We start from the raw sequence: 12,943 nt of genomic DNA, 5'->3' as shown, positions 1-12,943 counted from the left end.
TTTTATAGCATGGAATAACAATGAAGCCCTCCACATACTTAAATGACCTCATGAATTATGCAGAGAGCTATCTTCCAACATTTTCTCTTCCTAAAATTACAAAGCTACCTTTTCAAGAAATCACCACGAGAGCGAGTGGAATTGGAGCTAGCAAATTTAATGCGGCAAAAAATAAACATGAAGTGATCTTTCACGTAAGACTGTTTAATTGATAGTAAGAACAATTGTATAGTTATTAATAATGATACCAGTTAACAGTATCTTCAGGTGCATGAACTTGCAAATAATTAGGCGTTTCTCTGCAACATTTATATCATAAGAAACTTCATTACAAACTTACAAACCTCAATATTTGTAAACAGCTCTGCAAGTTCTGCACACAAGTCAATATGATCTTCTGCCTCTGTTATCCAAGATAAATTAGAGAATCTAGAAAACAAACTTCATTCAATACTGACCACCAATGAAGACATACTTGTCTTCATTAGTTGTAAGTCTTTATCTGTTCCGTCATAAACAAATAAATGAAGCTTGCGTTTTTTCCTTTCTTGGTGTGGTAAACCCTTTCTTACTCAAAATCTCCTTCTGTATCGGCATCATTCCCGTCTCAAAAAATAATGCAATATTTCAAAGTCTTGCTTAAGGTAGAAAATACAAACTTAAAATGGTTAAAGAAAATACATTCATGCACATAGTTCTTAGTAAATCTTGGCTCTCAGTGGTCCAAGATTTCTCATATCCCAGACGTAGATATAAGTAAGTTTACCAATCATCTGTTTTCCTTTCTCCTCCAAACTAATTTAAGCTATTTTTTGGGTACAAGTGTAACACCCCTCACCCTACTACAGTGTAGCCGAGCAAAGTGTGTTACATTCGGTGCCGGAGCACCCTATCTTATCTTACTTTATTCCTTTCATATTTTGATCTCGATATATTTTAATATTAATAAATTTTTCGACGGAAAAACCAGCGGAGTTTTCCCTATTTTATTACCAATTGACGTATTTTACTATTTACCTGTTTGAAAGTTTCAATAATATTTTACAAATAAAATCTCATCAATTATTTTCATAACCATTGTCGACACCATATTTTGGCCGATCCCCAAAATCAATAAAACTTTGAAACTGACCCCCAGTACTAAGTCTCCTTTTGACAGCTAATCACATTTTCGATCCCTCTTTGATAGACAGTCACATTTCCGATCTCTCCTCACAAAGAATTGAATCAATGCTAAGTCCTCACATTAGTCAAAGCCTTACCAGTCTATTAGATCGCTCACCGATCTCTCAAACCCATTGTCGAATCTCCGGACCAGTCAAGTATACTCCTGATCTCTGTTGGCAAACGAAATAAACTGACAATAGATCTCTTCTTACCAGTTTTATTGCCGATCTCTCTTTCAAAAGTTTAAGAGCTAAGGTTCCATACCGGTTTAATGATGACCCCAATCCTAAGTGTTTAAGCCGATTTTGACCAAGTCCCGTTTACCGATCTCATGCTCATTGTGTTTTTCGATCTCTCACACTTAGGTTAATAATCATTTTCAGTTATTTCAACATACTCAGACAATCAAGTGTTTAATAATTTAGAAATTTTCCGATCATAACCATTCATCGAACAAAAAAGGGCATTCCACTTCATTTCATTTCAAAATTTTGTACAAGTCATTCGGCTGGGGGTGATCCCCCAGCCTGATCTACATTTTGCTCATTTTCTCTCTCATCCTCGGCCTCCTCTTCGTTTTCCTCCTCGCCTCCGGGAGCCAAGTTGGCCATCCAAGAGAAGTCCTCATCTGGGTAACGCTTCTAGAGCTCGGCCAAGAGATCCTTGTGAACGTTCACATAAGCGCCGGCTATTCCTGTCACCATCTCTTCATCTTTTGCCTTAAGCTCCTCAGCAAGGTGAGCGACCTGAGCAGCTTCATTGGCCCGGAGCGCCTGGACTTCTCTAAGAGCATGATCCCTTTCAGCCAGAACATGAGTCTGTTCGGCCAGCTTATCCTCACAGTACTTCATGCGCCCCTCAATTTGAGATATGTAATCCTGAGCGGATGAGAGTTGAGATCGGAGGGATGCCACTTCTTGACTCTTCTTCTCGACCTCCTTACCTGTGCAAAGGCACCTTTTCCTGCACTATGTGCCGGTTCACCGGACACTCTACATTCGCACTCATGGATTGGGTTAGATGTCGCCAAGATTGTCCGAGACCGTCTCCGATCCTCCCGAAGGCAGATGGAAGACCCCAAGACTTTGGCAAAATCAGGGTTCTCCCGAACAGTCCGGTTGTTCTCCAGGGAAGCAATCAGCACTTGAGCGTCACGAGAAGGGGGCCTCGCAGGAGGTCGAGAACAACCCCCTTCTGTGCTTGGAACAACTGGAGGAGGTGGAGGCGGCTCTTCTCGTTGAGGAGGAGATCGGACAGCTTCTGTGATCGGCGGTCCCAAAGATCGGGGCGGGCCTCCTTGCGTCTCCCCAGGTTCATGACCGGGTGTTTGAAGCAGTGTCGAACGCTTCATCTCTTTCACCCTTCGGGAAATCTCTCTTTCTTTCTTCCGCTTCCTGGAACCCTCACCACCGCCATACCTGCACAAAAAAGAGGTCAGTGAGATCGCTAAGGTCCAAAGATCTGAGAAATAGAAAATACCAATGCCGAGGTCAGAGAGCGAAAGTTCGCGATCTTGGCCGGTGATCAGCTGTATGGTCCAATGGTGCAGCTCGGCAGTCACCGCATCTAAACAGGAGAACTTCTGAGTGGCCACCTGATTATTCAGTTCCATCACTATTAGGCTTTCCTCCTTGTTCAGGGTAATACGCTTCGGAATCAAGGGCCCCTGGTGCCACCAGCTACGGGGGATGTCCTCAAAGCAGGTCGGATTTTTGCTCCTCAGAATGAAGAAGCGGTTCTTCCAATTCTTAAGGGAGGAAGGCAGATCGATAAAGAGCCCACAATGAGGCTTCGCCTGAAAAAACCAGTGCTCATCGTCCTTTCGGCAAGTTAGCCTGTGCAGTTCGGCGAACACCTTGGCCGTAGGACTGATTCCCTTAGCTCGGCACAGGCCTCGGAAGGCTACTAAGATCCGCCATGAGTTAGGGTGAATTTGGGCAATGCACACTCGGTGAAATTTTAGGACCTCCTTGAAGAAGTCGTCCAGAGGGAACCGAAGACCGGCCTTTAACTGTTCCTCGTATACCATAACCATGTCATTCTCTTCAAAGAAGTGATCGGCTCGATGATCGCCGTGACACCGGATAAGTTCGTACGAATCAGGACTAATATTGTACTCCTGGCTGAACGATTGCAGATCGGATTCTTGCAAGATCGATGGCAGCTCGTCCATTGGAAGATTCTCCCTCCCTGAAGAAGGTGCATGCCTTGATGGTGCGATCCGCCCCTGAGGTGGAACGGAGACCCTAGGAGGTTCTGGTTGTGCACTTGGCCCGACCACCTCTTCTTCATCAGACGACCACGAGAACTGAATGGAAGGAGGGCTCGTCGCTCTCTGACCTTCGGCGCCACTCATTTTCAAAGGAAATAAAGAATTTAAACTAAAAAGAAGATCAAAGCCCTTACCGGAGTCTGATCAGCGTCGGAAGAACTTGAGAAAACGAGAGAACTTTGAAGTTATGAGCAAGAGACTGAAAATGACATACAGGAGCAAATGGCTAACCCTTTACCCCTATTTATACTCGTCCGAGCATTTAATGCTCACGATGTCCCAGGCAATGCATTGGTTAACGGATTCACACCGCTCGACACGTCTCTCGAACACTCCAAATTCCATAAAGAGAACGGCTAATTAGAGATCGGCATATTAAGATAAATGTTTCGAATTGCGGATCAGTTAAGGGTTGTTCAATTAGGAACCAGATCGGATAAACACATCAGAGATCGGAAAATAATCAATGCAATAATAATAAGATGATAATTGACTTTTATTTCCAAAAGATCGGATTACATCATTTGGGCGATCTCTAGGGATCGGAATAATAGAGATCGGAGGATGGGAGATCAGCATGAGAGATCGGAATAGGAGCGTGGGAGGGATCGGAAGGCAAAAAGAATAAGACAAATCCCAAATAACCGTCGTCAGAATCAGAGCTGAGGTAGTTAAAGCATAGCAGACGAGATCTCCACCGCACGCCTAAGAATCGCCGCACGCCGACAGTGCCGTGGTATGTCATGACAGTCCTGTACATCCCAATCTCCACCGTTGATCTCACTTGTAAGGACAAACCCGGAACCCTTTGATCAAGAGAGAAGATGATAAGACCAGCGTCTTTCACTCTTAGCCCTCAGATCGTTCCAGACAAGAGGATTTGAGACCGTCAGATTGAAAGAAGAAAAGGACGAATATTCTGAAGAATAATCTCAGCCGTTCATTTTGGTTCTCTTTAATTCTCAAGCATCCGATCATGTCCTTCAAAATCCAGACCCTCCATCTCCCTCAAAATAAATCCTGACCCTTCATGGGGAGCACCCGATTCCTATAAATACCTGCCTGAAAACTGTTCAAAGGGACAAAAAAAAAAACATATAGACAAGAGGCAGTAACTATAGCAGAATAACTCTGAAACTTAATTCAGTTTGTTACTCTGCTATTTTTTTGAGTTTTCGTAGAAAAAACTTTTGAAACTAGTTTTCTGAAGTGTTTTCTTGCAAAAGGGATTCTTGAATACTGAAATTTTTCATTTTCAGTTCGTTCATTATCCTGTGGCACTCCCACTTTTTGTCTTTGTTATCCTTTATTTCCATTGTCTAAACTCCACTCAAGCTTGGTTATTTTGACCTGTTTACATTTTAACAAAGAATACTTCATTTCGAGGCAAACCATAGTCCTCCGGCTGCCAACCTGCAATCTTGCTACTTTTTTGCGATTCTGTAGACTTGACTCCCTATAGGTCAGTGTTAATATCGCCATTTTATTAAGTCTACTTCTCGTTTTACGTATTTCCTTTTGTCCTCTTTCTTATGCATGTTGTTTTCTTTAAGTTCATGTCACGCTAAAAAAATACAAAGGAAAGATATGCTCTAGTTTACTCCCGTGTTGGCTAACCCACACTTTTGTTAATCTTTATTATTTCTGAACACAAGTCATCTAGCCCCGAGTTACGTAGAAGCAGCTAGACAAAATGTAGGTAACTGTGTTTAAAGTGTTTCTTTGAAAAAAAGAGGGTCTAAATAACACGTCAGGGAAATAGCAAAATTGAATCACTAGGCTGACACAGAAGGCGATCCGGCATAATGCCATAAGGCGGAATAAAAAACCAAAACTCAGATAAGAAAAAGGGTACAGATGGGATACTGGTAAAGTGACCTTAGGGGAGGTCAGTAAAATTCAGTCCGGTGTCCCTTATTTAGTCTCAAAGTACCAACGAGTTAAAAGAAGTCTTATTTCGACCTTTGGCACCTTTAAATACTAGAACTCTTAAATTAGGACTCCTATGATATATGGCTGTGTCCAAATTTCGAAGAGGTCGAAAGAGAGCCTTTATCCGTTCCTCAAACAAAATTTTTAACAAATAATTTAAAAGAGATCGGAGGAGAGTTCTTATCCGGTTCTCAATCTAAAATTTAAAATAAATACTCAAAGGAGATCGAAGGAGAGTTCTTATCCGGTCTCAACTCAAAATTTTAATAAATATTGAATAGAGATCGGAGGAGAGTTCTTATCCGGTCTCAACTCAAAATTTTAATAAATATTAAATAGAGATCGGAGGAGAGTTCTTATCCGGTCTCAATTTAAAATTTTAATAAATATTGAATAGAGATCGGAGGAGAGTTCTTATCCGGTCTCAACTCAAAATCTTAATAAATATTAAATAGAGATCGGAGGAGAGTTCTTATTCGGTCTTAACTCAGAATTTTAATAAATATTAAAGAGTTCGGAGAAGAGTTCTTATCCGATTCTTAAATTAAATTTTAATAAAATATTCCTTTCAAATAAAATTAACATACAACAGTAACTCACTAAGGTTGTCTCATTTACTTATGTATCTGGGTGATCCAAATTTAGTGAAAAATCAAATGTTCCTTTTGACAAAAGGATTAACATCTCCATCCGAGCTCTCCTAACTAATTTATGAAAAAACGCGAAATTAAATCTACTTGCCCTTATTGAGGGACGAGGTGGGGTGCCTAACACCTTCTCCACCCGTTTACGGACCCCGAACCTAGAATCTCTGTCTTGAAGTGGTTTCATTTCAATCTATTTTCACAAATGTTTTTCTTTAGTTTTCCTCAAAATTAAAGTGGCGACTCCTCACTCTTTCCCACTTCGGTGAGGGTTCGTTCAGGCAACCGCAAAACACCTTGCGACAACCATCTCATAATTCACATCTCATCCATATATCTCAATTTCATATTCATTTCCATGCATTATCTATGTATTTCAAATCTGTCTTCGAATCCATACAATCTCATTCATGCTCAAATCACATAAGTAAAATTTTCAAATTTCTTTAATTTACATAATTTCATAATTTACATGATATATAAATTAATTACATATGAAAAGGCTAATTTATTAAATTACATTACATTTCTATTAATTACCTGCTCATAATCTACGTTATAATACAATATCTAACATTTTATACTAAATACAAAATATGATCTATATGGGCCCTATCTACATGCATTGCTGAGGAGGTGACAACCTTGAATACTCCAGCCACTTCTGCAGATCTGGACTCCAAAAATCTTAGTCAAAATACCTGCGCGAGGAAACAAATCCATCGCGCTAAGCATTCCTGCTTAGTGGTGCAATAATAGCATAAGAAAATAAAATATACAAATAAAGAAAGAACGAAGCATAATTTGAATATTTAAGAATCTGTTTAATTTAATACAATGTATCTAATATTAATTATCTTTTGTTCTCATTTGTTTCGCTTTGGAAGCGTTTAATTCCGAAATTCACAGTGATAATGTACAACATACAGAATTAATAAAAATACTCAGTTTATATTTATATGGCAATAGAAGGTACATTTAAAATATTTAGTTAAGTTATACCTATTTTTGCAACTCTTTTATCATTTTACTTAACAATTTTTTTTTATGTGGTTTGGATCATTTCATAATTCTAAGTAATTCTTTTGAAGTCTTATTAACTCATTTATTTGATTTCTAATATTTTCAATTACTAATAGTCTTAATTTATTTCAATAGATTACACTGCCTAAGTAACCTACGACAGGCTGACTAAACTGGATAACGGGTCGTTGGCACTGGACACCGCGGTGCCTCGGGCAGTCATACCATGGGACGCAGAACGTCAACCATGTATGCAGTCAGTATGGCTAAAAAGCCATGATAACACATAATGAGGCATAAAAGCCATGAATATTGGCATAAAGCCATGAATACGGGCATAAAGCCATGAATACGGGCAAAGAGCTATGAATATAGGCTTAAAGCCTTTTGCAGTACTGCTAAAACAATACCCTATTGGCATGCCAAACTATCAAATCTGACACACATGTCTAGGCAATACAAGGGCACATAATATCATTAAATATTAATATATTGTATTTTATGAGTTTATTATTTCATGATAAATTTCAATTATAATTCATACATTCATTTGATCATTTATATGATCACAATTCACATTAATTATCCTTTTATATCATTGTGCTCAAAATACTTCTCCTCTCTACAATAATGAGAACTAATGTCTCATTCATACATTAATATGGTTCATTTATTCATTCATTATGTCATTCATATTGATCACAATTCTAAACAATGGTTCACATGTTCCATTATATTCAAAACATTTTTCCTTTCTCATTTATACATTCAAGAATCTACTTATGTAATTACAAATTTTATATTTCAAGTTGAGTTACTAATATTTTATGAATTCCATTTGTGATGGGCATATAAGCCCTAACTATCTATTCATATCAATTAGGTGACTTATTTTTCATGTTTCAAGTAATCCATAAATATTTCATGGATTTCAAATTTATGGCCTTAATTTCTTTTTAACAATTTTGACTAGGATGCATAGTCCACATTTGTCATACAATTCTAAGCATTTAAGCTTAGAATTGGTTCTAGGTCTTCATCTTAATTTACTAATCATTTTGATTACTATTCACCTTACTAGTCAACCAAAATGTTGACTTTTTTATACTTAATGGATATATTAATTCTAATTACACCAAGATCCCACATTTTGAGTTTTACATTTGCTAGTATTAATTGTCAATTGCAATTTAAAGTCCCCTAAATGCATTTCTAATTTCACATTTGAATTTCAAGTTTTGGTGTCACTATTCACCTCATTGATCAACAAAAATGTTGACTTTTGGATAGAAAATAGGTACATTGGTTTTGACACTCCAAACATACCACATTTTGCATTTAAAACTTGTTGGAAGTGATCACCATTACCATTTCTAAGCCTAATAATAAGTGGCAGAATTTTCAGTTTTTGTACCATAAGTTTACTGTTCTATTAGGGACTGTTACAGTGGAAATTTGAGGAAATGGTAAACATGAAAGTTGTTCCTTATTTTGTCTAGTTGAATTTCCTTTTTTGAATCACTCCATTTGGAGTTTTGTAGCTCCAGATATGGTCCAAAAACCACAGCTGGCCGGATTTCAATTCTGCAGAATTTACCAAATCTACAGTACCATGAATAGTGACTGCCACTGCCTTGTTGGATAGGTTCTGGTCATAATTTAGGGTAGGTTTCTTCATGAAAGTTGTTTGTCTATGTCTTATCTTGTTGCTGTAAAAATTTCAGGTCAATTGACCATTTCTACAGTGAGTTACTGTTCATTTGGTCATTCTGCAGAATTGGCTTACAGGGTACCCTGATTGGGGCCAACTTTTGGTCCACTTGCTTTGGTCTTTTGGGCATGGTTTCTTCAGCAAAAATGTGCCATTATAAGTCTAGTTTCATTTCCAATTGGCCAAACACCAATTGAACCTACACAACCAAAGTTATGGCTATCCAAGTGGGCTGGGATCACAGCCACCCTACTGCTGTCACTAGGCAGCCTATCAATTCAGTGTGTAACACTCTAATGCACTTCAATTTATGGTCAACTTCCCTCAAATGGTCATTAATTGTCCATTAAAATGTTCACTCACCATTTCACAAGCAAAGTCCAAGTTTCTCTCCAAAACCCTAACCCTAATTGAGCAAGCCTCCAATTCATGCATCCCACTCCTAATTTGCTATACTAATCATATAATTTATAAGAGGGGCAGCAATATGTCACTTTAAACCAAAGATTTCTCCTAACCCTAACTCATGTCAAGGCTTCCAAAACTTCATGGAATATAACCATGCTTCATTAATTCAATTTTTGTCAAATTTTTAACTTAACTTAGCTCAAATTCATGATTAGAAAGATGTAAAAGCAAAGGTTATGGCACTAACCTCTTTGGTGATTTTCTAAGCTTGTTCACACCTCACTTTCTTCCACTTTCTCTTCTTCTAATTGCTGCCCAAGTCTTGCTCTAGTGGTAAGGGAAATTTTTAGTGAAGGGAGGACAAGGTTTTGAGGTGGTTTGAAGTGGGAAATGAAGCTTAAGGGAGCTTTAATGGTGGAACCTCTTCTCTCTCTCTCTCTCAACGTTTTTTAGGCTGCCCAAAGGTTGAAGATGCAGATTGGTTTTTCAAATTTTTGGTCACTTTTATCTCTTTTAATGAGTTTAACAAATTGTGATTGGTGGATAGGTTTTTAATGACATCATATGATGTCATTATTAAGTATTTTCTTTCATTTTCTTTTCTTTTCATCTCTACTCATTTTCAATTTAATTTTTAGTAATATTTATTCATATTTTATGTCATAATAATTATTTACTCAACTGGACAAGTCGGCCAAAAATCACCTCTGAAGGCGAAATGACCAAAATGCCCTCCGTTTGGCTTAATGGGTCAAAATTGTCTGTACCGATTAAAAAATTTTTCTAAATATTTTCTTGGCATTCTAATGCCATAGGAACCTCAATGACCCTTCTCTGAAGTCCCAAAAATTATTTTATGAATTTTTCCCTGGGTCTAGGGCTCCTCGTTGTGAGATCCGCAACTTCCTCCGTTACCCATCGCTTGGGCACCTACTGCTTAACTTGGTTGTATTTTATTTCTAAAATTTTTTCTAAATTTTTCTTATTAATATTTGAGTTAATTATGGTTCCTGACTTTAGTCTAATTATTTTTCCAGACGTTCTAACTGTCCGGACCGTCACCGGTCACCGGAACAGTAGAATATACGGAGTTGCTACCGGGAGGGTGTTACAACAAGTATATAAAATTTCTTGTATTTTCAGTAGTTAGGGTTGATGATTTTACTACAAACAATAATAATTCTAAATTTCTCGTCACTTTTTCCCCATTGATACATTCCTTCTGTTTTCTTTTTCAGGTAGGTGGTAATTACCATTTTCTTTCTCCTCTTTGGGCGTACACACCGAACTTGCTTCATTTGTCAATTCTCAGGTATTTCAACTCCTTCCATCTGTTAACATCCATTGTTCCTGTCGGTAATATAGAGAATCATATATTATTAATTAAAAATGTTGATCATTTCAATTCTCGGTTTTAGGACTGAAATTGAGTAAGATTACATGTTTTTGAAAAATAGGAATGATGCATATATTTTGCATAGTCATTTTGGTCTAGTTTCATAGCCATTTTATTTTATTATTAGTCATTTTTAGCCAATTTCATTAGTTATTTAGTTAGTTTTTCATAGTTGTCAATTTTGCATTAATTTGTAATTTTTACTTTGTTTTGTAGGAAAAATGGTGTTTTGAAGGATCAAGAGAAATTTTGCCATTGAGGAGTGACTTCTACACCAAAGATGTCAAAAACAAGTTTTCAAGCTGAAATATGCATTGACTAAATTGTGCATAACTTCATCGCATAAGCTATGCGGATCTGCATAAGGAGAAAATTATCGTTCCAATACTGCCAAATGTGCATAAGGAGATCGCATAGCTTATGCACATTCACGCCTCCCTTATGCACTTTCACGAATTGTGCATAACCTATGCACCAAGTCATGCGCTTCGCATAAGTGAACCGAACCAGTAAAATTGCATAAGGGACTGCATGACTTATGCACTACTTATGCATCCCATAAAGAGTTCATTAATGAGTCGCGTAAGATTCCTCGTAAAATCCCTCCTCAAACACACCATTTTAGGGCTCCATGTCAGGAAATGCTATAAATAGTCCCATTTCCCATTTAAAAAAAAAAAAGGAGAAGACAAGGAGCAGAAAAGAAAAGGAAGAGGAGAGGCAGAATTTGAAGAGTCACTTTCACCTTCCACACCATTTTCAACCAAGATTTGCAGATTTCTTTCTTTCCTTACATTTCTAGTGCTTAGTTTCTTGTTTCTTAGCTTAGATTAAAGCTTTATTTCCATTTAAACTCAATATATCTTATAAGCATTATGGGTAGTGAGTAGTTTACCTTTGATTCTGGAGTAAGGGTTGTAATATTTGAGATATTTTGTGGATTTTGATTGGGTAATCCATATTTTGTGGTCTTAATGAGTTTTATTCATTTCTTGTGTGCTTAATGACATGCTTAGTGTAGGATCCCATTAAGTGATGTTCTTAATCCATGGTTGAGGCATCGAAAGGAGAAGGCCTTGTGATAGATAATCAAGGAATTGGACTTAATTAACTTAGATCTAGAAATAGACTAAAGATTAAGAGGATTCACAGATTAATTAAAGAACTTAATGGGTCTTAATTAATTCTAACTCCACGAAAGTAGGATTAGTTTGATTAAGGCACTCTTTGTCTCACTCGAAAGGGTATTCAAAGGATTTAAGAATTAATCTCCTTAAAATTCGTAAGTTCCACGAGATTGGATAACCAATTTAAAAATCCCAAAATAGCTCGAATATGAAATCCCGAACTCCGGAATTGCCTTTTTATCATTGTTAATTTCCGATCAAATTTAATTGCTTGCCATTTTAAATTTTGCCATACTTGAACTTGCTTATTTCAATTTTTAGTTTAATTAATACAATGTTGGATAGATTATTAATTTTGCATAAATAGATTTCATCCTCCAATACCCATCAATTTATTACTTTAATTTCAAAAACAGTCCAAATTAGTTAGAACTTTTATATCAAAAATTCAATCATTAACACAACTCCTCGTGGGAATGATATCTTTTCTATATTACTTGTACGACCCGTGCACTTGCGGTAGGGACACATCAAGTTTTTAGCGCCATTGCCGAGGAATTGTTTGTTTAAGATTGAATTCTTGATTATTTTAGTTGTTTTTAGTTTTATTTTTGTTATCTTTTCATTTTGTGTTTGTTTGTTCTTTTTCAGGTACTTTTAATCTTTTATTAGAAGAGCTAGAAGCACAAGTGACACATCCTTATTATTCAATCCTGAAATTGAGAAATTTTGTAAAGCCAACAAGAAAGAAACCAGGAAAAGAAAAGAAGCTTTGAGACAAACTGAATTAGAAGCAGACATGGCTGATGAAAGAATGAGAATTGGTGATAATGCTGGAAATGATCGAAACAATGAAAATGCAGCCCAAGGTGAAGAGGTTGTAAATGCTAATGTGCCTAGGGGAAATATGATGGATCATGCTTTTCCTCGTTTTGATGATTTGAGAGAGAGCATAGCAAGACCAAGGATTGATGCAAATAGCTACAAGATGGATTTTGGGGTTCTTCAAATGATTCAAAATTCCCAATTCGGGGGACATCCTTCTGAAAATCCACACACACATCTAAAAAAGTTTGCTATGATTTGTGATATGCAAAAACAACCTGGAGTGTCTGATGATGCAGCAAGATTGAAGCTATTCCCGTTCTCTTTGAAAGATAGAGCATTGGATTGGCTTGATTCTTTACCTCACAACTCCATCACAAATTGGGAGCAACTCACTGATGCATTTCTTGCACAATATTTTCCACCTGGAAAACCTCA

This window comes from Hevea brasiliensis, chromosome 14 (genome assembly GCF_030052815.1).
Source record: "Hevea brasiliensis isolate MT/VB/25A 57/8 chromosome 14, ASM3005281v1, whole genome shotgun sequence".
In the NCBI taxonomy this organism is placed as follows: Eukaryota; Viridiplantae; Streptophyta; class Magnoliopsida; order Malpighiales; family Euphorbiaceae; genus Hevea; species Hevea brasiliensis.
The sequence above is the reverse complement of the archived record's forward strand: the minus strand, read 5'-3'. Positions refer to the sequence as shown.